Genomic DNA, 24033 nt, shown 5'->3' with positions numbered 1-24033 from the left:
GGAGCAGTTTGTTAAAGATGATTTATGGATATACTTTGCAACTAAAATTGCTAATCTTGAAAGTTTTACACTTCAATTTTATTGTTACACCGCACCAAGTTATGAGTTTCCTCAGTTTGCATATATGAATACATCGTTGAGGAATTTGGTTAAAATTGCTGCGAATCGAACCCTTTTAGAGTAGTCTCCTTTCTCTTTCAATTGGGCACCTGAATTTGATGGAAGATATCATGGAAAAGGTATTATCTGGTTACCCTAACTTGGAGTGCTGGGAATTAGATGAATTTTCGAGCATTCATCATTTGGAAATCAGCAGTGTCAAGTTGAGAAAATTGATCATAAAAGACTATTACGATCCAAATCATGACCTTTGGCTTGAAATATTAGCCCCCTTTATTCAAACTTTGCAACTCTTGGGGCACACGGGCTGTGTGATGAGATAAGCTTGCCGCATAGATATGCGCCTTCACTTGTCACTGCAGTCCTTCATTTAGATTATGATTTTGATGAGGAAGATGATGGTGAAGGCAATGATGAAGGAGACCAAAACTTGGAGGAGTAGTTTAGATATGAAGGAATTTCTTCACAGTGTTGCCCATGTCGAAAATCTTGAATTGAGTCCTTGGTGCATCGAGGTTTATTCATACTCGTCATTATCCATTTTTTTTTAAAAAGATTTGGGACTTAGTATTTGATATTGAGCCATCAATTTAGTAACACTAACAATTCCACTACTTAGGTTAAACTACATTCTCATGGCTAATATGGTAGAACAGGATATTGATACAAGATCGTTTGAACAAAATTTTCAATGATGAACTGAGTACGCAATTAGTATAGACTCATGTTTGTTATACTATGAGTCTCAGTCATGAAAACTCAGTATGCTTATGAACATTTAATTCTTTAAACTCCATAATCAGTTCATGAATACATGTTTCAACATAGTAATGTTTAGTATTTTAGTGTTATGCATTATAGTATGATTATCAGTTTCTTATTATAAATTGTTGAATGTTGAACACCTGTATTTGGGCATGAGGCCACAGTTTATGTATACGTATACTTGGGCCCGAGGCCATATCTTTGTGCACTTATATTGGGCATGAGGCCATATATTTGTGCACTTATATTGGGCCTGAGGCCATAGATTATTATTCAGTTAAACAGGTGATTCCATATTCAGAACAGGAAGTACTTATGACTTTACTTCTCTTGTTCACTTCAGCTATCAGTATGTTCAGTTTCAGTACAGTATTTGTTTATTGATTTGGGTTGCCCTTTCCCGAGCACCCCACAACTATTTAGTCTTTCAGTTAGTTTTACATACCAGTGCAATTCAAATGTACTAGCGTCCCTTTTTCCCGGGGCATGCATTTCGCGATGCAGGTAACGATTTATAGGACGATGGATCTGCTTTCTCGAATTCTCTTACCAGCTGCTTGGCGAGCCCCAGTTCCTTTCGGGGCGTTATCTTATTTACAGTCTTTCTAGTATTTTTAGACAGTCAGGTATGCTAGGGGCCTTGTTCCAGTGAACAGTCAGTACTCCATTATTCTTTAGAGGCTTCATAGACTAGAGTTGCACTTAGTCAGTATTTAGCAGGATTTTGTGCTAGCCATGTCGGCTACTTATTTATACTTTCAGACTTAACTCAGTATTTTCGCATTTATGGTTATTTAGTCAGTCTTTTAAATGATCCGCGTGCTTGTATATGTTATTTCGTATTCAGTATATACCACATGTTGATTCAGACAATCAATTGGTTCGCTCGGTCACATGCAGTCAGGCACCGAGTGCCGTGTTATGCCTAGGCCATGGTTCAGGGTGTGACATGTGTCACGCCTCAAATTTGGCCCTGGCGCAACAGACATCTAATGTTACAGAACCACATCAAAAACACCTTATAAGTCAACTAATCGTCTATATTTCATTAATGGTTCATTATGCATCAACTAAATAAGACAATAAAGATTAATAATAAAATCACATTAATGATAAGCGAAAGTCTAATATATAAATAACCTGTGTTTAGCAAGTAAACTGAGTACTTCATCTAGTCAATGATGGATAGCAAGTCACTATCCAACTAGAGCAACTATCTATGGAGCTTCTAAAAGTTCAATAGCGAATAATCAAACCTCCGGACGCAGCTCGGAACTAATAAAATAAATGACTAAGAATAGAGGGAGTCCTACAAGCAAGTTCTCCTAGCCCGCGATGTCTGTCTGTACCTGCTCTTCTTCATTACCCAACATACCATAAAAAACAACAATGGTATGCTTGGGTACTGGAGTGTATAAGGGGAAATAGTTATTATAACAAAATATACAGTTCATATCATAATTGAAAACAATGCTAAGAACATTTCAAAATTCGTAATACAATTTAGTGTACACAAATGAAGAAGAAATACGTCAATTTCGATTCATTATGCTGTTTATCATATCAAGTCTTTCCGTTATGATATCAAGATCATCCACGACAACTCATGGGTAAACAACCAATAGATGCACGAGGGCTGTCAACCCACGGAGGCCAATCATCCTCTACACTGACACAACAAAACAGGGAGAGCAACTTTAGGATCCCATTACTCATTGATGCATTGAGGCTACCAACCCACATCAATCAATCATCTTCCGGACCGACACAACAATGCTCAAGAGCGATACAGTAGGATCTATAACGGCTATTCATCCTATGGAATAGCATAGCTTGGCCATACAGGCCCAAACACAAACAAAGAGAAATCAGGACATATTGGCCGAGTCATAAATCATGGCTTGGAAGCTGAATAATTCATTATGAATTATGTTCATCATCCCGTTGGTATGGCTATATCAAGTCGTTAATCGATTTAGAAATCAGTTTCAAATCATTAATCAAATTTCAGTTAAGAAAACTTGTTTCTAGGACAAAACACATTAAAGACCAATGTTTTAGAAGCCACGTTTAAATATTATCTCTTAAGAAATAAGTTTAAATCATCCCAATATAGGGGAATGACACAATAACGAAGTATAACATAATATCTAATATGCATAAAGGTTCGATACGAGCTTGACCTAACACACGCATGACACCTTATCAAAGAAACCATCTTTAAGGTCAGTAAGTATGTTGAAAAAGAGACATACCTCAAACCCCGGAAATAACGCTCTCTAACATAATTTTCAAGGTTCAACAATCGCTTTACAATTGATTAGAATGACAAAGATTATAATTTTAATCTAATTCCACCCATCTCCCCTTTTTTGAAAAAAAAAAAAACTAGGGTTTTTAAGCCAACATTCATATTCTTAATATCTCATGAATCACCCAGGGCTTCTAACGCATTTCAAATGATATGTGTAACACCTCATACCTTCTAACTAAGCTACGTTCATGATTCATGGACTTAGAAACCAAGACGGGAAGTGTTGGAATTGGGAATTTACCTTGGAACGGTAAAAGTGCGTGTTACGTCAAAATGTACGGGCCATACTTATAGGACGTACTTCAACAAGGAGAAAACAGAACCATCGGAATTTGGTATTCCAGGTACGGCTTGAATGTACTGGCCGTACTTCTTGCCTGTAAAATTTATACGGGACGTACTTTAAAGTACGGGCCGTACTTATCATCTCGTACCTCACAGACTAAAAATCATGGTTTTTGGAATTTGACACATGAGGTACACCCATATTTTACAGGAAGTACAATATTGTACAGGTCGTCAAAATGTGCCTGTACTTTCCCTGCTTAGGCAAAAAGTTTAAATTCGGGACTTCAGTTTTTAATCCCACTTTTTATATGCTCAAGCCCTCGTATGAAGTTATTTTCCTCCCACCATTAGAATACATCTAGGTAAGTCTATTCTAAGCATCCCAAGTGAATTCCAACATATATTCTTGAGTATTAAATAGGAAATCATTATTCTAAACCTGGGGTTGTCAATATAACCCATCACAAGGATTCAAGATTAAAACTTTTGGGATTTCTTCTCAAGTTCTGACCATTAGTTACAAATTTTGGAGAATTAACAGGTATGTAGGGTTTCTATCTACGTGTGGGAACATCATTGTTCTTCCAAGATTATACGGAATTTCACCAAAACTAGGGTTTCTAGCCATGTTCATGATAACCCTAAGTACATGTACCATGATATACCATGTTGTATCATTAATTCGTTATTGTGTTCATAATAGTCCATTTTGGTTATTGAGAATCTGTACATAATCCATGAAAACTCATGCTTTGCATTCCATGGGTTCTTAAATGCAAGATATGAACTTTTATGTTTATTTTTATGAACTTGTACATGCTTTCATGTTTTCATACAAGTTATATTTTATATCTATCTTCATGTTATAATACAAACACGAATCATGTTTACAAACATGTTTATATAATTCATGGGCTATTAAGCTAATTATATCCATGTTCATGTTTTGGGAGTTGTACAAATTACCGAGATGGCTCAGACAGCCTGAAACTATATATGCCAGCATAGGATAAGGATTGATCCGCCCAGTTAGGACGATTCCTTCATGTTTACCCATTACGGGGTATTGGATCCATTCATGTCATGTTCATGTCTTGTACCCCGACAAGGTACATAATGGCTCAGCTAATCAGGCAGAGATCAGACGCCACGTACTTACGTGGTGATTACATGTCGGTTATACTAATGCACTCCCACAGATATCTTTACAGACTTAAAATATCTTATTCATGTCAAATGATATTCATGTCTGTGTTCAGCTTACAGATACAGTTGTAGTTTCAGTTCTGTTATTTCATGTGCCATGTGTATTTCATTTAGTTGCTTTACATACCTGTACAATTCAAATGTACTGACGTCCCCTTTAATTTACTTGGGGCCTGCATTTCATGATGCAGTTTTACAGGAAGACGGATGAGCTCGTTAGGACTTGCACGTACCAGCTATTGGTGAGCCCCATCTCATTCAAGATTTTATCTTTATTTATTTATTGTAAGTTATGCAGTAAAGATATTCCGTGGCCTTGTCCCGGTAAACAATTTAGCAGCCAGAGTCATGTCAGAGGTTTCATAGACTAGACTAGTTCAGTTATGTCATGTCAGATATTCAGAGTCGTATAGCCAGTATTGGCTCAGCATTTATTATTTAATTTTAGACTTATGATTATGTAACCTATGCTTCATTCTCACCATGCATGTTATATTATATTCCGCATCAGTACATGCCCCATGTTGATTCAGCAAGCCATGTGGTTCGCTCGGTCATATGCAGCAAGGTACCGTGTGTTGTGTTACGACCAGGCCATGGGTCGGGGCGTGACAAATCTTGGTATCAGATCCTAGGTTCAAGTGTCTTAGGGAGTCTATGATATCGTGTCCAGTGGTGTCCCTTTTATATTTGTGCGCGCACCACACATATAAATAGTTTACCACCAAGACATCTAGGATTGTCTCATTTCTTTCATACTCTAGGTCGTGCAGTTAGAACTATGCTTTCAGGAATCCTTCTAAATAATGCGTATTACGTATTTCAGACAATGCCTGCGAAAAGAAAGTACACCAGAAGGTTGTCAACCACTAGCCAAAGGGCTACTGCTGAGGACTCTCAGACTCAGGAAGTCCACGTCGAGGCTCAGAGGCTTGCATCAGATGTAGTGCCCCCGATTGAACCCTAGTTACAGAAAGGCCTGTAGAGGTTCATCCTACAGTTACTCCATATCCCACTTCTACTGACATGGATGTTAGGGGAGCTATCCAACTGATCACTCAAATTGTTGCTAACCAAGCTCAACATCAGGAAATGGCTCCTAGCATAAGTGGTAATGGAGGGCCGAACAATTCTAGGACCAAGCAATTCCTGAATATGAAGCCTCCAGTGTTTACGGGGGTCTCTTAAGGTGGCTGATCTGCAAAACTTCATGGATGGGCTTCAGAAAGTCTTCGTGTTATGCATGCTACTAAGATAGAGGCAGCAGAGTTGGGAGCTTATCAGTTACAGGATATTGCTCATATTTGGTATGAGACGTGGGAACAGTCCAGCAGGAAGATGCATCTCCAACAACGTCGGATGAGTTTATAGATGCTTTTATTGACCACTTCCAGCCGATTGAGGTCAGAGAGGTGAAGGCCTACCAATTTGAGAGACTCAGGAAGAATGGTATGAGTGTGAATGAGTACTATCTCAAGTTTGTTTCCTTAGCTAAGTATGCTCAATATATGGTCCCTGATATGAGGGCCTTAGTTAGGCGATTTGTGTTGGGACTTATACCCGACTTATATAGTGATGCGAATATTGCTGCTCAGAATGGGATGATGACTATCCCCAAGATGGTTGCTTTTGTTTAGGGTATTGAGGACAGAATGGAAGAGAAAGAAGCTCTTCAGAAAAAGAAGGACAAAGAGTTTAAAAGAGCTAAGTCTGTAGGTAACTTCAGTCATGGGGGAGGTAGAGGCAGAAAATTCTTCAAAAATAAGTCATCAGGACCCACTTCAGCTGCAGCCAGTGACCCAGCCCTAAAGTTTAGGAATGATTAGAAGAGATAGAAATTTAGGCTAGCTTACTCCTATTCTCAGGCTAGTGTGGGTCAACAGACTTATGATAATTCGGTTTACAGCAAGTGTGCTAAGAGGTACCCAGGGGAGTGTTGTGTGGATATGGATATATGCTATGGGTGTGGCCTGCGGGGCCATTTTCAGAGGGACCGGATCAGCGAGACAGGGTATCGGAGGTAAAGTGGCTCAGTCCACAAATTCAGCAACTCTTCGAAATTGCCAAGCCCAATCAGGGCATGGTGTAGCAAAGTATAGTAATGCAGGCGGAGGTCGAAATTTCTTGTATGCTTTAGCAGGTCATCAAGATAAAAAGACACGTGCAAATGTTGTCACAGGTACACTAACAATTTTCACTTTCGAAGTTTATACCTTTTTTGACCCAGGATCCACTCTATCTTATGTAACCCCATTTATTGCTAAGAAATTTGGGATAGAACTAGAAAAGTTGCATGAACCCTTTGAGATGTCCACTTCAGTTGGAGAATCAGTTATAACTAGATGTATATATAGGGGTTGCCCAGTTTTAGTCTATCACCACAGAACCATAGCCGACTTAGCAGAATTGAAAATGGTAGACTTTGATTTAATCATGGGTATGGATTGGTTAGCTTCATGTTATGCCACAGTGAACCAGTCATAGAATGGAAGGGTAATTCAGTAGTACTCAGGGGTAGATTTATTTCCTATCTTAAAGCCAGAAAGATGATTTTCAAGGGGTATATCTATCACTTAGTTCGAGATAGGGATACAGATACCCAGATCCCAACTCTCCAGTCCGTACCAGTCGTTAATGAGTTTCCAGAAGATCTTCCCGGAGTTTCTCCCAACTGGGAGATAGAATTTGGAATTGATCTACTCTCCGGCACTGATCCGATATCTATTCCGCCATACAGAATGGCTCCGACAGAGTTAAAGGAGTTAAAATCCCAATTGAAAGATCTTCTTGACAAAGGATTTATTAGGCCAATTGTCTCACCTTGGGGCGCGTAAGTTTTGTTTGTTCGGAAGAAAGATGGTTCTTTACGCATGTACATTGATTACCGTTAGTTGAATAAAGTCACCATTAAGAACAAATATCCTCTTCCTAGAATAGATGATTTGTTTGACCTATTTCAGGGTGCCTAGTGTTATTCCAAGATTGACCTCAGATCAGGATACCATCAGTTAAAGGTTAAGAAAGTTGATATTCCGAAGATCGCTTTCAGGACTCGGTATGGTCACTTCAAATTTCTTGTCATGTTATTTGTGTTGACAAATACACCAGCTTCTTTCATGGACCTTATGAACAGAGTTAAATCCTTATCTTGATTTATTCGTCATTGTATTTATTGATGATATTTTGGTGTATTCTCGTAGTGAGACAGAACATGTAGAACATCTCAGAATAGTGTTGCAGACACTTCGAGATCGTGAGCTATATGCGAAATTTTCTAAGTGTGAATTTTGGCTCAAGTCAGTGGTGTTTCTCAGCCACGTATTTTCTGGTGAAGGTGTGAAAGTTGTTTCTCAGAAAATTGATGCAGTAAAGAATTGGCCCATACCCACCTCAGTTTCAGTAATAAGAAGTTTTTTGGGTCTCGCAGGCTATTACAGAAGTTTTGTAGAGGGATTTTCCTCTATCTCAGCTCCATTGAATAAGTTAAACTCAGAAAAAGGTCAAATTTCAATGGTCAGATGCATGTGAGCAAAGTTTCAAAAAGTTGAAGAAGAGGTTGACTTCTGCTCCAGTTTTGACACTACCAGAGAGAACCAAAGGGCTCGTAGTTTATTATGAGGCTTCGGGAGTTTGTCTCTTATGTGACTTAATGCAGCATGGTAAGTAGCTTATGCATCCCGACAGCTTAAGGCTCATAAAAAGAATTATCCGACTCATAACTTGGAATTGACAGCTGTGAATTTTCACTTAAGATATGGCGTCATTATTTGTATGGACTACATGTTGATATTTTCACCGATCACAAAAGCCTGCAGTATATTTTCAAGCAAAGAGAGTTGAGCCTCAGGCAAAGGAAGTGGCTCAAATTGGTTAAGGATTATGATGTGGATATTCTCTGTCATCCAGGGAAGGCGAACGTTGTAGCCGATGCTCTTAGTTGGCGTTCCATGGGAACTTTAGCTCACGTTGAGGCAGATAAGAAAATTATGACCAAAGAAGTTCACCGCTTAGCTAACCTAGGAGTTCGACTCTTGGAATCCGAATATGGTTGGGTTGTTGTTCAGAACAGGGCGTATTCCTCCTTAGTGGCTGAAGTGAAGGAGAAACAGTTTAATGATCCCTTTTTATTACAGCTGAAAGAGGGGATTCACAAGCATAATACGATGACTTTTGAACACAGGGGAGATGAGGGTACTTTGAGGTACCGAGGCAAATTATGTGTTCCAGATGTTGATGAGCTTAGAGAGTGAATTATGTCGGAAGCTCACAATTCCAAGAACTCCACCCATCCAAGTTCCACGAAGATGTATCATAACTTTAAGGAAATTTATTGGTGGAATGATATGAAAAAGAATGTAGCAGATTTTGTGGCTAAGTGTCCAAATTGTCAGCAAGTAAAAGCTGAGCACCAGAGGCCTGGTGGGTTGGCTCAGAATATTAATATTCCTGTTTGGAAATGGGAGATAATAGATATGGACTTTATAACAGGTCTACCTCGTTCATCAAGAAGACATGACTCGATTTGAATGATTGTGGACCGACTTACTAAGTTAGTGCACTTTTTGCCAGTTAAAACCACAGATTCAATAGAAGACTATGCCAAGTTGTATTTTCATGAAATTTTTAGATTGCATGGGAACCCAGTTTCTATTATTTCAGATCGTGGTGCTCAGTTCATAGCGAACTTTTTGAAATCCTTCCAGAAGGGATTGGGTACCAAGGTAAACCTCAGCACAACTTTTCATCCGTAGACAGATGGTCAGGCAGAGCGTACTATTCAGACTCATAAGGACATGTTGAGAGCATGTGTCCTAGATTTTAAAGGTAATTGGGATGATCATTTGCCACTCATCAAATTTTCCTATAATAATAGTTATCATGCTAGTATCAAGATGGAACTGTTTGAAGCTCTGTGTGGGCGAAGGTGTAGATCACCCATTGGTTGGTTTAAAGTTGGTGAAGCAGAGTTGTTCGGATCATATTTGGTCTATCAGGCTATGGAGAAATGCAAGTTGATTCAAGAGTGCTTGAGAACGACTTAGAGTCTCCAGAAGTGTTATACATATGTGCGGCGTAGAGACTTAAGAGTTTCAAGTTGATGATTGGGTGTTCTTAAAGGTTTCACCTATGAATGGTGTGATGAGATTTGGCAAGAAGGGGAAGCTGTTATAGCCCGTATTTTGTACGTTCGGATAATTCAAGATAATTGCCAGAAGTTAAGGGCAAGGCCATATTTTGATCTTGTTTAATATACAAGTTGCTTATGAAATTTTTTGATGTGGAAATATTGAGAAAGGCTAAGGATAAAAAGGGAAATTCAGAAGATGGTTCATGGTAATATTGTGAAAGGCTAAGGGCAAAATGGGAATTTTACAAGAAGTCTTGAAAGTTCTTGAAAGGGGCCATGTTGGCCGTGTGGTGTGTGAGAGTGGGACCCACCCATGGCTTGGCCAATAGCAATGAGCCATGAGGTGGGGCATGTGTCCAACCCCTTATAGGCTATGCATATATATATATATATATATATATATATATATATATAGATAAGGGCTTACCAAGCAAGACAAAAAAAAATTACTCATCTTCCAATTCAAGAAAGCTTGGAAAAAATAAGGGGTATTCGGCCATGGCATAAAAAATTTAAGCCATAGAAATTGATCAAGAAAAATTATTTCCTTCTAGCAATTCAACCAATTGGAAGGTCCTCATTAACATGGAGTGGTTGCTGGAGCAATAAAACCATTCATTTGAGCAATATGCAACCCTAGCCGAGTGGAGAGACAAGTGGAGGAAGGTAAGGTTTAATCTTCTCTCTTATGTGTTATGGATGATTTATGTATGTTGTAGTGTGTGGAAATGGATGAAATTCACGAAATATATGTGTGTGTAAGGGATGGCCGAATAGAGGTGGTGTTGTGTAGATGTGATAAATTGATTTTATTTAGTATTTTGATTGTTGTAGTTGTGGATTCCATGATGAAAATGAGAGTTTAATGATTCAAATGGAAGTTGAAATTGTTGTGGGCTGTTTTGGAAGCCAATGTGGATTGAATGTAGTCTCTTGTATTTATGGAAAATAATGTTGTTAGTGAATGAATTATTGGTATAGTTCATGAATTTGAAGGAAGGAAATGTGCTGTTATTGTTATTGTTGCCCTTTGGAGGTTTCGGGTGGAATGACATATTGGTTAGATTATTTTGAATATTGTGTGAATTGTTTGAAGTGTTCTTGAATTTTGCTTGTAAGGTCTTGGGCAAGTATTTGAACGTGTAAGCATCGATGTTGGCTTGATTATATGTGATTGAATTGAATATAAATGAAATGCCGTTGAATTGTGTAGAAAGGATTGCTAGTGTTAGAGTGCATTTGAAATAATTGTTGAAGTTGGCGATATGATTGTTGGTATTGTTGTTGATAAAATTGGCCGAGTTAGATTCTCGGGGATGGTGTATTTACAGGGGAAATGCTGCCGAAATTTCGGTAGATTATAAGTGAATTTATGTGAGAAACTAAGGCAAGTGTATGACGACGAATCTAATAATTATGTAAATTCTTTTGCATGTAGACAAGCAAGCTTGGATAAATAGGCGTAGCTAATAGGATGTGGAACAGGTATGTTAAGGCTCGTCCCTTTCTTTCAAAGGCATGATTCCTATGATTACAATTCCATAAATGTTTTCATAGCCTCCTGAATTCCAAAAGTAGATCTGTATGATTCCAAGGCATGATTTCTTTTCCCGATAACCGTAAATGTTTTCCAAAGTGTCTGTATTTTTCCAAATAAGAGGTTTATGACTCCGTAAGCCTTTATGACAACAACGATGGATATGTTTTACAATGACAACGATGATGTCAAGAATGAGAATATTTCTATGATGACTATGATGAGAATGATTTCATGTTTAAAGGTTCCAAGTTTACGATTTCAATGACGATATAATAATGTTGAGCTATTTCTTGATTTCCCAATTTTATTCATGGATGATGACTATATTTAAAGATTCCAAAGTATATGAAGTGACGTCTTATGAGATTTATGATTTTATTCTATGCTCTTTAATGCTATTCTTCGTTGATAGTCTCACCTTATAATAATTGTCCCTTCAAGGTGAGACAAAGCGATGATGATTATTCCATAATATAATCGGAGGTTACCGACCTTACGTCACTCCGATAGATACATGACTTTCTTTGGGCTCTCATGCATGCTGCTTATATGATATATGTATATGTATATGTATACGGGGAAGATGGGAAAAAGGGCCAGAGAGCTATAGACGCTGGGATATGCACACGATACATGTATCTGTATATGACATGATATCATCCCGGACGCGGGATGCCCGGACGCGGGATATATGTGGTTAAATGGATCGGATTCGACGCCTCGGCAATATGATATGTTCTATTTTCTAAATATATGAAAAAGAAATGTTTTCAAAGAAAGTAAAGTATGATATATATATATGGATCGGGTGCACGTTCCGCAGCAATATAGTATATATATATGGATCGGGCTGCACGTTCCGCAGCACTAAGCATGCATGGTACCCGCCTAAAAGGCACTCAGATGTACATGTTACTCTTTTACCCCATGATATGCCCTATATTTCCATTTTGTTATTATACATATTTACATCCCTTACTATGTTACCATTCATGCCTTACATACTCAGTACATTGCTCGTACTGACGTCCCTTTTTGTGGACGCTGCGTTTCATGCCGCGCAGGTGGATACAGATGAGTAGAGGGTATTGCTAGAAGATGATCCAGCTGGATTGGCGAGCTCCATTTCCTTCCGGAGTGTTGCCGAGTCAGAGTATCCATGTTATGGTATCTTGATTGATGTTAGAGACTTTGCAGATAGAGTCACGTGTATAGAATGTCAGTCTTGTAAGCGGCTCTGCAAGCTGACATACCATTATGCACCATGTTACAAATTCCATATGATTACAGATATTACTCGATTTGAGAATGACAAAAAGAATGGTTTTTGACAAGTTTTTATTATGCATTTCATTTTGTAACTTAAGAGTCCAGTGAGGTTATGAACATAATGAGAGCTAAAGGGGTTCGCTCGGCTCTGAGTATGGGGTCGGGTTCCCATCATGCCCTATCAAGATTAGGGTGTGACAGAAGCTCAGCCCCAAATATATCGGACCTTATAGAATCCTGCAATAGGTTAGTCAAGTAGGTTATTAGCTTGAGTTGCCACAATAGTTGGCGGCTATGCACCCAGTGTTCCATGTATCCATGTTGAGGAAGTGTGTGGGAGACCCGTCGTTGGTTTTTCCCGCTGGTACTATAACAGTTAAGGATGACCTAACCTGTGAGGAGATCCCAGTGGCTATTCTTGATCGTCAGGTTTGCAAGTTGAGAACTAAGGAAGTAGCCTTAGTAAAGGTCTCGTGGAGAAGTCAGAAAGTTGAAGAGGCTACATGGAAAACTGAAGAAGACATGGAATCCATATATCCTCATTTGTTTGAAAAGCAAGTAGAAAACATTCAAGGTGAATGCCTTCAGTATCCATGTCAGCTCCCTTACGTATTCATGCCTCACATTTCACGTTCACGTTCATGTACTCTGTACTCATATCTCATGTTTCAGTGCTCATGTTTTCACTAAACCATGTCATGTCAGTTCCCACGATCCATGTCATGTTTTTTTCATGTTCTCGTATTCAAGCCATGTCCAGTTGTATTCCTAACCATGACCCATCATTCGAGGACGAATGATCCCAAGAGGGAGATATTGTAACACCTCTTATCTTCTAACTAAGCTACGTTCATGATTCAGGGACTTAGAAAACAATACGGGAAGTGTTAGAATTTGGAATTTACCTTGGAACGATAAAAGTACGTGTTACGTCAAAATGTACAGGCCGTACTTATAAGACGTACTTCATCGAGGAAAAAAAACCACTGGAATTTGGCATTCCAGGTACGACCTGAATGTACGGGCCGTACATTATTGTACGGGACGTACTTTAAAGTATGGGCCGTACTTATCAACTCGTACCCCACAGACTAAAAATCATGGTTGTTGGAATTTGGCACATGAGGTACGCCCACATTGTACGGGACGTACAATATTGTACGGGTCATACAATGTGCTCGTACTTTCCTCGCTTCAGCAAATAGTATAAATTCGGGATTTCAGTTTTTAATCCCACTTTTTATATTTTCAAGCCCTAGCACGAAGTCTTCTTCTCTCAACATTTGAATACATCAAGGTAAGTCTATTCCAAGCATCCCAAGTGAATTCCAACATATATTCTTGAGTATTAAATAGGAAATCATTGTTCTAAACCTAGGATTTTCAAGAAAACCCATCACAGGGATTCAAGATTAGTGCTTTTGGGATTTCTTCTCAAAGTTCAGACAATTAGTTTCAAGTTTTGGAGCATTAACAGGTATGCATGGTTTCTATCTACGTGTGGGAACATCATTGTGCTTCCATAATTATACGGAATTTCACCAAAACTAAGGTTTCTAACCATATTCATGATAACCCTAAGTACATGTACCATGATATAACATGTTGTGTCATTAATTCGTTATTGTGTTCTTAATAGTCCATTTTGGTTATTGAGAATCTGTCCGTAATTCATGAAAAACCATACTTTGTATTCCATGGGTTCTTAAAAGTAAGCTATGAACATTTATGTTTATTTTCATGAACTTCTACATGCTTCCATGTTTTCGTACAAGTTATACTTTATATCTATCTTCATGTTATAATACAAACACGAATCATGTTTATATAATTCATGGGCTATTAAGCCAATTATATCCATGTTCATGTTTTGGGAGTTGTACAAATTATCAAGAAGGCTCAGACAGCCTGAAACTATGTATGCCAGTGTAGTATAAGGATTGCTCCACCCAGTTAGGGCGATTCCTTCATGTTTACCCATTACGGGGTATTGGATCCATTCATGTCATGTTCATATCTTGTACCCCGGCAAGGTACATGATGGCTTAGCTGATCGGGCAGAGACCAGACGCCACGTACTTACGTGGTGGTTACATGTCGGTTATACTAATGCACTCCTAGAGATATCTTTACAGACTTAAAATATCTTATTCATGTTATACATATTCATGTCAGATGATATTCATGTTTCTGTTCAGCTTACAGATACAGTTTCAGTTTCAGTTCGATTATTTCATGTGCCATGCTTATTTCATTTAGTTGCTTTACATACCTAGACAATTCAAATGCACTGACGTCCCCTTTTATTTGCCTGGAGCCTGCATTTCACGATGCAGATTTATAGGAAGACGGATCAGCTCGTTAGGACTTGAACGTACCAACTATTGGTGAGCCCCATCTCATTCGGGATTTTATCTTTATTTATTTGTTGTTAGTTATGCAGTAAAGGTATGTCGGGGGCTTGTGTCAGACCCATGTCAGAGGTTTCATAGACTAGACTTGTTTAGTTATGTTATGATAAATATTCAGAGTCGTATAGCCAGTATTGGCTCAGTATTTATCATTTAGTTTCAGACTTATGATTACATAACTTGTGCTTCATTCTCACCATGCATGTTATATTATATTCCGCGTCAGTACATGCCCCATGTTGATTTAGCAAGCCATGTGGTTCGCTCGGTCACATGTAGCAAGGCACCAAGTGCCGTGTTACGCCCAGGCCATGGGTCGGGGCGTGACAATAGGTAAACCTAAAACTAACCCTATTATGATAATTGAATCAAGGAAGCTTACCTCATAATGATTCCACATCGATTCTTCTTTTCAACCATTATTGAATCGAATTCTCACACTCTATGGAATGTATGATGATTATGGCGTTAATATTTCTTAAATTTATGTAATAATCATAGGGTTTAAGTAGGAACTCACCTTAGATGTTTTGGGGAAGCCATAGGGTGTTTTCTCTCCAAAAGGTCAGTTTAGAATGAAGTGATAAAGAATTTATGAACTTGTATATTTAAAAATAAAATCGGAGTTTGTGGATTGCATAGTTGTGCCATCCTTACGTCACCCTTGAAATTCTTAGCCTAAAAAACTTCCGGGGTGCTTCCTATGTGCCACTCTTGCGCCACCCGTGGAATGGCGAGACTACAAAACTTCTGTGGTGGTGCTTTCCATGCACCACCCCAGAATGGCGACTACACTCATTGTTTTTTGTAATTTCAACACCTTTTCAACAATTTTTCTCCAAATCTTTCCATCTTCACACCCAAACATACTTTGATAGGACTTCTTTAGCAAAATCGTCACATTATCACTCTCTTAATGGATTCAAACTTAACTCAGATTTATGAAGTGCTACAAGAAGGCACAATTTGAGGCTTTATCTAGTAGGAGATGTCATTCTCCAGCTGGTTGATTTGATGTATTTAAGGTTAGGCCTTGGAGTAAAGATTTGTTGAGAGAGTCCTTGGATAAGGTTCAGTTGATTCAGGCTGTCACGCCCCGAACCATGGCTTGGGGGTTACACGGCACTCGGTGCCTTACTGCATGTGACCAAACAAACCACATGGCTTGCTGAATCATCATGAGGCATAACATGAGCGGAATATAACGTGAATGCATGATGAGCCTTTATAAAATGCAATAAGTCATAATACTTAATCAAAATACTTGTTTAAACATGAGTGCGAAAATAACATGAATGAGCCAAAATGGTTATATGACTCTGAAAGTGTGACATGACATAACTGACTTGTCTAGTCTATGAAACCTCTAACATAAGTCTGAAGATGGAAAACATACTCACTGAGACAAGGCCCCCAACATACCTTAGATGCATAACTAATCACAAAATAAAGAGTTGACTAAACCCCGAATGAGATGGGGCTCACCAATAAGCTGACATGAATGCTGTCCTACTGAGCAGATGTTTCGTCTTGTAAATCAGTACCTGCATCCTGAAATGCAGGCCCCCGGGCAATAAAAGGGGACGTCAGCACATTGAATTTACTGGTATGTAAAGCAACTGAAAGAAATAACATGGGACATGGAATAACATGATAAGAACTGAAACTGAAAACTTGGACATGAACATGAGCATGAGCATGGGTACATATATATATATATATATATATATATATATATATATATATATATATATATATATATAATATGATATAAGTAAAACATGATCAGTGGGGAGAGCATTACATAAACCGACCATGTGATATCACCACGTGGGTACGTGGAGTCTGGTACCTCGCCGGACCAGTAGAGCCCCCATACCTTGCCAGGGTATAAGGTGGTAACGTGCCTGATGGATCCATTTAGTGTAAAATTAAGGAATCGTCCTAACTAGGCGGAGCGATCCTTGTCCTACGATGGCTACGTAGTTTCAGGCTATCTGAGCCTTCTCGATAATTCATGCAACTCCCAAAAACATGAACATGATATAATTGGCTAAGAAGCCCATGATTTTCGTGAATTAACTTGTACTTGACTTGTAATCATGATTTCACAAAATAACTTGTAGACATGGTTTCATGAAATAGCTTGTATTTAGCATGTGTGTATCTTGTATCATGACATGAAAGTAATTATATAATATAGTTGCATGAAAACTTGCAGACATGTAGGATATTCATGAAATAATCATTTTTAGCTAAAAACATGCATGCATGAACCCATGGAATACGAGATATGGGTTTTCATAGATTACAGACTGATTCTCAATAATCATATGGAGTTATTAAGAACACAATGATAGAATAATATCAATTCATACATAATATAATCATGGACATGGACCTAGGGTTGTCATGAGCATGGTATAGAAACCCTAGTTTTCATAAGGATTCATACTTTGTGGATTAAGAGGCGTGGGGAAGAATAATGATATTCCCACACGTAGATAGCAACCCTACATACCTGGTAATGCTTCAAACTTGAATTAAAGAGTTAAACTTTGAAGAAGATTTCCAAAATCTTGAATCTTGAACCTTGAGATGCGTTTTCTTGAAAATCCTAGTTTAGGAATGATGATTTCTTGTTTAGATTACAAGGATATGTATTTGAATTGACTTGGAATAATTAGAGTAGGCTTACCTTGGTGTTCTTGATGATGGGAGAGGGTAGGAGGTCGTTCTAGGGTTTGAAGAAATGAAAAATAATGATTTGAACTGATATGGACAAATATATACTGTTCTGGAAAATTGAATTTTACGTCCAGCAAAATACTGGCCGTATTTTGAAAGACGGGCCATATTTTGAAATACGGTCCGTATTCCGTGTGGACTGCACTGCGTCTTTTAAGTAAAATGGCCATAACGCTTTTCAAAGATGTCCGTTTGACCCCCATAATATACTGTTGGAAAGGTATTTCAAAGCTCTAAAACTTTTATCAAGGAAGTTTTCCCAAATTCCAAATATGTTTTGAAATACAGGCTATATTTTGAAATACGGTCCGTATTTAACAATGTAACATCCAAATGCCAAATTCCAGAATGCTCAGAAATGCTTGGCACCAGTTTATGACTTGAAATACGCGCCGTATACTGAAATACAGTCACTTTTCATGGGCGTAAACCTCCATCTTACATCTGAAGAGTAAATTTCAAATTCCCACATTGTTTATCTGGTTTTCTAAGTCTAGGATCATGGTCAAAGCTTAGGTTAAAGGTACGAGGTGTTACACAGGGTAGGCTTCTCATAGCTCAGAGTAGACAAAATAGTTATAGGGATTGTAAGGTTCGTGATTTGGATCTCATGGTTGGAGAGCGGGTTTTGATCAAGGTTTCACCCATGAAGGGTGTGATGAGGTTTGGAAAGAAGGGTAAGTTAAGCCCGAGGTACACTGGATCCTTTGAGATTGTTCAACATTTTGGTGAGGTAGTTTATGAGTCAGCACCCCTTGGTTTATCGGTTGTTCACCCCGTGTTTCATAGTTTGATTCTGAAGAAGTACCACGCGGATGGTTGTCATGTAATTCAGTGAGATTCGGTGTTTATTGATCAAAATATGGAATTTGAGGAAGTGCAGTAGCCATTTTGGATAGGCAGGTTTTGAAGTTGAGATCGAAGGAGATAGCTGTGGTAAAAGTTCAATGGAGGCATCATTTGGTCGAGGAGGCTACTTGGGAGACCGAGTGGGATATGCAGCGTACTATCTCTCATCTTTTTAGCCATTCAGGTGCTTTTTGTTCTTTACCGTTCTAGGACAAACGCTTTTTTAAGTGTTACCTAACCCGCTTGGTCATTTAATGCTTTTTGACTCTTTTTCCCTAAAATACCGCTCTCGTTGTTTTATCTTAGTGTTTATATATTGCGAGGAGTGGTGAAGCAATTCCTGAGGCAATCGAGTGAGTTTCAAATGAGATTTAATAAATTTAGAAGTCCTCAGGTTAAGAAAATAAGAAAGTTTGACCAAGGTCAACATCAGGGGTAAATGGCTCAGAATTGAAGTCTCGTCGATTCTATTAGGCCTTGAACATAATTTATGACTTAGTGGCGGAGTTGGTTCGGGTCCGGAGAGGCTCGAGCATGATTTGGGCTTTTTGTTGGAAACTAGTGAACGTGAAAGCTAATAGTTTACCACAGTTAACATCGGGTCAAGATGACCTCTTTTTGATAATTTGAGTGCGCGAGCAGGTTCGTAGCATGTTTTCTGAGTGAAATGCATACTTGGTTTGTGTCTGTGGGATCGCAGATGAGTTTCGGGTGTTGAATCGAAGTGCGGAAGGACTCAGAGAATTTTGGGTCCAATTGGTGCTGATGCTCTGCACCTGCGGGAGAGGGAGGTGAACCTGCTCAAGGTGTACCACACGAGCTTTGGAATCTTGGTGGGTTTCCGCACCTACGGAAGTTTCCCTGCATCTGCAATGTTGCAGGTGCAACAATGCTTCCGCATTTGTGAGGTTGGGACTTTTAAGTGGATATGTACCTATACATGATTTCCTGCAGATGTTACGCCGCATCTTCGAAGGATTTTTTGTACATGTGACATCGCTGGAAAAAATATCCTTTTATTCCCAATTCGATTTCATTTGTTCATAACACAATTTTGGGAGCTTTGGAGCTCGGTTTAGCCGATTTCAAGGGGGTTTTGCTCATTTAAGCTCGGGGTAAGATTCTAACTCTCATTTCTATGTTTCTTCATAAATTATTCCTTTAATTTGTTATTTAATCCATAGTTTAGGTTGGGAAATTAGGGATTTTCGCCCTAAGTTGAAATTGGAGGTCCATCCATTGTTAGTTTCGCATGATTTTTATTTGGGTTTAAACTATTTCGCTTATCGGTAAACTACTTCCAAAATAAAATTCCAGTTTGCTATTTTAATTGGGGCTCGGGTTATAATATTTTGGATTCATTTTTGGGTGTCGGGTATAAGTATAGCAATATGAGTGCCTACTGTCACGAACCAGCTAGGGGCCGTGATGGGTACCCAGGGCTAACCACCGAGCACCGCTCATACTATTACTTCTTAGACTCATTCAACAATCATTTATTGATTTCATGCTCATTTAATACCCTTTTACTAATTTTATGCTCAAGTTACAAGAAAAATCACTTTTCAAGTCAAAACATAATATCTTTATATGCATAAGCCTTTAGGCTATCAAAATAATGGTTTTATACATATACATCATAGTAACCTTGTGAGACCACATAACCCGCATCGTGTATCTACGAGCCTTTACTGGAATACAAAACACATAGACGGGACAGGACCCCGTCAAGCCCAAAATATACAAATATACACAAAAGAATAATCAAGCACCTCCGGAACAAAGGAGTGCTTTCAATCGGCTATCAGCTCCTACGGGTCTAGCTCAAGCTCGCCTCCCTGTCTACCTGTGGGCATGAACACAGCGTCCAAAGAAAACGGACGTCAGTACGAACATTGTACTGAGTATGTATGGCAAGAAGGAGATAAACATAATAGGAAGATCATGAGTCATGAGACAAAGATATAACCTGTACAAGTGTCATAGGCAATCACATTGCTTACATATATCACGTTTTACATAAACATAGTATACATGTCATCACATCACATAAATCATCTCATCATAGTCCTCATCGTTAACCCGTGTCCGGGTAACCATCATATGCCGCCCACTAGTGGTGATCATGCCCAGCCCTCTAGGCTCGGTGTAACATCACAGCCCGCCTTAGCGGTGACATGCCCGGCCATCTAGGCACGGTGGAATCATATGCAGCCCGGCTTAGCGGTGACATGCCCGACCATCGTGGCGCGGTGGAATTATATCATCACAAAATTAATCATAACACATCACTATTTCACATCTCATAACATAGCATCATTTTATCGTTTCTTGGTATCTTATGCATATCATCATATCTTAACATTAAGAGCATACGTTAGGTTTTAAGGGAAATCACACTATATCGGGGTGACGTAAGGTCGTAAACCCCCGATTACATTATGAATGTTTATGAGTATCGTGCCTCGCCTTGAAGGAAATAGAGCATAAGGCGAGTGTTAACAAAGATAACATCATACCACAACTTCTTGAATCGCTATACTCTAGCTCATTATCATTACCATCATATTCATATGTGGTTCAATACATAGAAGGACTCGTAGGCTTCGTTTTGAGAAGGATTATATAAGACATGAAAGATTCATGCCTTTTGAAAGAAAAGATAAACCTTACATACCTTTATCGTCTAATCAATCTGGCGTTCACTTGCTCTCCTTCGATATCACGCCTCTACCTTCAAGAGAGAATTCATGCTAACGTTAGTTAATCGACTATAAGAACGCGTTACTAATTCTAGAGAAATTTGGGCAGCGTTTCCTTTGTTTATACTACTTTTCCCACCTTCTATATCAACTCTCAAGCGTTCACAACAATATTCACAATATCGCAATCAACAATCGTCATTCATATACATTAACCACAATTCACCATTTCTCTCCAATTTCTCCACATTTATACTTATAACTCATTATCTCTCTTTCGCATATATAATACTTATTCCATGGTTTAAACATCATTTACAACGTATTGGCAACCTCAACACATTAACATTCATGATCCAATTCAACTACCACTCACCCATGGTACTATTCACTCATTTATGACCCATTTGCTATGCTTTTTCTACAATTCGGGTATCTTAACCTTCCAATACCTTAAACAACATGATATGGTCATGAAACTTACCTTGGATGATGGTTGAACAAGTCTTGAGTGGAGTTTCTCCTCCAGCACCAAAATCCTATCTCACCTCTTTTGGTTTCCTTTGAGGAAGATGAACTTTAGTTAGGTTTCACACTTTTGTTTTCATGAATTTGATGTTGTTGATCTTGGTTTTCCTTTGCTTTCTCTTGTAGTTGAAGAGTAGAGAGGGTTCTAGATGTTTCTTGAAGTGTAGAGTGAAAGTAGAATGAAAATGAAATGAAAGAGGTCCCTTATACTTAAACTTAAAATCTGCCCGACCATGTTATACGAACCAAACATACGGTCCGTACTATTTATACGAACCGTATGTATGGCCGTATGTTTGGTCCAGTAGCTGGTGGCCTTCCTGGCCAATTATACGGTCCAACATACGGCTGGTACAATTTATACGGTCCGTAGGTTGGGCCGTATAATGCCCAGTGATTCCGTTTTCGTTCTCGTCGTCTCGTTTGATTTCCGATCCTTATGGAAACTTCTTGGCACTTGTTTAACATCTCAATATCAATCTTAGGGGCGCTATTACTCTTCTCTAAGACATCATTATTCCATCATAAACTTGTTGCTCGAAATTCTTATCCAATACACAATATATGGCTTTGCTTTCCTTAACAACTTTCTCTCCATGCCTCGTATGCCTTTAAAATCTCATTGAGGGTCATCTAATACTCTTTCTTACTCGTCAAAACATCGCATATGCTATGTCCTCTGTTAGCCTATTCACTGTACATGTACGGGGGATTTTCCAAGGTGTAACACCTACAAACTCGTATACTCATGTAGATTATGTAATTTATAGATTGGTATCGATCCAAAGCATTGTCGAAAGGCGCTCTCTTAAGTTTCATGGCACGTTTGCTAGGCATCCGAGATATATTGAGACTTGACTTCACTTGAGGGACATATTCATTAATTAAAGGTTGAAAATGGATTAATTAAGGGGTAAGGGCGTAGCGGGGGTCTCGTACCCGTGATGTGACAGGCATTGGTACGAGTATCGATGTATTGTGTTGGGTTGTGATGTATGGTAGATATGAGTTGTGACTCAAGAATTCCAAAGAATGTGGGCATTAACTATTACGTGCTACGTGCTTATACATGATTGAATTGTGTCAAAACCCTTAATAACATCGTACGCTCTTGATAAACCTTTTGATGATTATAAAGGAAAATTTGGCATCTATGTTTGATGATTTGATGAACTTATGAGAATTGTTGGCTATTAAGTCTAGTTGTTGAGTAATTCATTCTCTTATATATATAATTGTGCATGTTAGCTTTGCACGAAGTCGGTGTCTGTCCCCAAGTAAACTTACTTCTCAACTATGGATATAACACATTACCTAACCTGTTTTACGAACATGTTTGCAGAATAAAACAAACAGGAATGTAAAGGACATAATATTTTTACGTGGAAACCACCCGGCTCACAAGGGTGATAAAATCCATGACCTATAGACCTGCAGGATTTACCCTAAACTCCATTACAATTGTGAGCCAACTGCAAATTAACTTCTAAACTTTGCAATCTAATTTCTACCTCAACCTTACTACCCAAACTCTGACTAGCAAGCTATCTTCAAGTAGTAAACTCCTACTTGAAGTTACAATTTCTTGTATCTACTTTTATGCTTCTTAGTAAGTGGATAAAGATACAATTCGATAGAACAAACCTAACACAAGATTCTGGACTTAAGAACTGGAAAGCATTATTCAGTAGAACAACTCCTTTAATCCGTCTTCTTGCACTAGGGACGCAACTCCGGATTCTTGAATATTCTTGATAAATCACCTTCGTGCTCCATTTTCTGAATTCTCTATTTGTGGGTGCACAAACTTCTTCTTTGTAAGACCTGGGTTTTTATAACAATTGAACTTTCACAGGTCGCTGACAAAACCTTTCCAGGTTGGACCATAACATGCAATAAGGTTTTGTGTTGTACTTTGGTTCTTGCCTTGTTGAGTCGGCTTCTTTAGGTTTACAAATCTCAAAAAATATGGCAAGGAATCTTTCATACTTGACCGCCAAGTCTTTACCATAATTCTTTTACAAATCCTTGTTGCTGCAAGATTTGTTTGGAACATGTTCACGAACCTGTTTCATCCACCTGGTTCGTCCATCTCTGATATCTTCATCTATATGAGCTAGAACATGTTCATATACCTGTTCCACCAATCGCTTTCATTCTTCCTC

Source organism: Lycium barbarum, chromosome 1 (assembly GCF_019175385.1).
Source record: "Lycium barbarum isolate Lr01 chromosome 1, ASM1917538v2, whole genome shotgun sequence".
Lineage (NCBI taxonomy): Eukaryota > Viridiplantae > Streptophyta > Magnoliopsida > Solanales > Solanaceae > Lycium > Lycium barbarum.
This window is presented reverse-complemented; position numbering follows the sequence as displayed.